A 1317-nucleotide genomic window follows, 5' to 3' on the forward strand; every position below is an offset into this window, starting at 1 on the left:
ACAAACTTACCAGAACTTAATTATCAAAAGACAATCAATACGAATACACATGTTTATCAAAAGGAAAAAGACGATTCAAATTCGTATGCAAAATTGAAGGCTTTTAAAATTATTATAATATGATTTTTTATTAATTCTGATTTAATAAACAACAACGCATCTCTCGCAAAAATAACGCATGGGAAATGGCATTGTATTAGCGATTTATAAACACCGTTGAGCCTAAGTAAAAGTTTAATCAACTAATATGTTCACCACGTTGCAAAAAAACTCCCCGGCGGGGAATCGAACCCCGGTCTCCCGCGTGACAGGCGGGGATACTGACCACTATACTACCGAGGACTTATAGAAAGATGCGTACTGCAACAGATAATCATATTCTGTGCTTGACAGTGCACCTCGGGAACATCACCAGACGATTGCCCAGCACTTGGCATATAACTGGAACGTAAGAAATAACGGAGTGGCAAAGCTTATGAACATAATTGTTTTTGTTGGCTGAAATACTATAAACGTATTACATGGATCTTCCGATATTAACATTGAACATTCTGGCATGCTAACTATTCCACTTGATGGTGTTTAACTTTCAAGAGGTTCATATCTAGACAAGCACTTCCGTTTATTGGGTTTATAATGAGTTTGACATTTTCATACGTCTCAATATTTTCGTCAATGAGAAATTTATTGTTACTGAGAAAAAATCTAAAAATTACTGAATTTAAAATGCATTTGTGATCGGTGCTGCTAAAATATTGGATACATTATAAATGCTAGATTTTCTGAGTCATGACCGGCTTCTGCATTTCTATTTTTCCTGATCCTTAATTTCAATAAAATGTTCATTAATTTAATTCCTATTAAATGGCCAGTGGTTCAGTTTCATATCTACTTAAGGGAAAATTTAAGTAGTCATCAATTTCTCCTATTCGAATGTCTTGAATGCTCGGCGGTTTACTTAATTTGTTAAACTTTTCCTATTCTATTATCCAATTTACAGATTGTGTGCACATAGAGTACGAGTAATATATATATATATATATATATATATATATATATATATATATATATATATACACACACACACACACATAAAGAGAAAGAAATTTATGAATTTGGCGAAAATGGAGTTGAATGCATAGACGACGATAAACTTTCAACTCCCTTAATATTTATATAGACCATAAACCATTAACACAGTATTCAAGCTGAAGGTCGGTTTGGTTGGTGATGGTATAGTTCAACCAGTACTAAACCCGACGGAGTGTTTCTGAAATTCACACGACAGGGTAAGGGAGCCAGTTCCTTTCCCTGTGC

At 34.1% G+C, this 1317-nt stretch overlaps 1 non-coding gene across 1 annotated transcript; it reads right to left on the reverse strand.

Moving 5' to 3' along the window:
- Nucleotides 1–270: 270 nt before the first annotated feature.
- TRNAD-GUC (transfer RNA aspartic acid (anticodon GUC)) lies at nucleotides 271–342 on the reverse strand. Its single transcript has one exon. It is a non-coding gene; the product is annotated as a tRNA-Asp (tRNA).
- Nucleotides 343–1317: the final 975 nt, after the last annotated feature.

This window comes from Hetaerina americana, unplaced genomic scaffold (assembly GCF_022747635.1).
Source record: "Hetaerina americana unplaced genomic scaffold, ioHetAmer1.1.p SCAF_5, whole genome shotgun sequence".
NCBI classification, from domain to species: domain Eukaryota; kingdom Metazoa; phylum Arthropoda; class Insecta; order Odonata; family Calopterygidae; genus Hetaerina; species Hetaerina americana.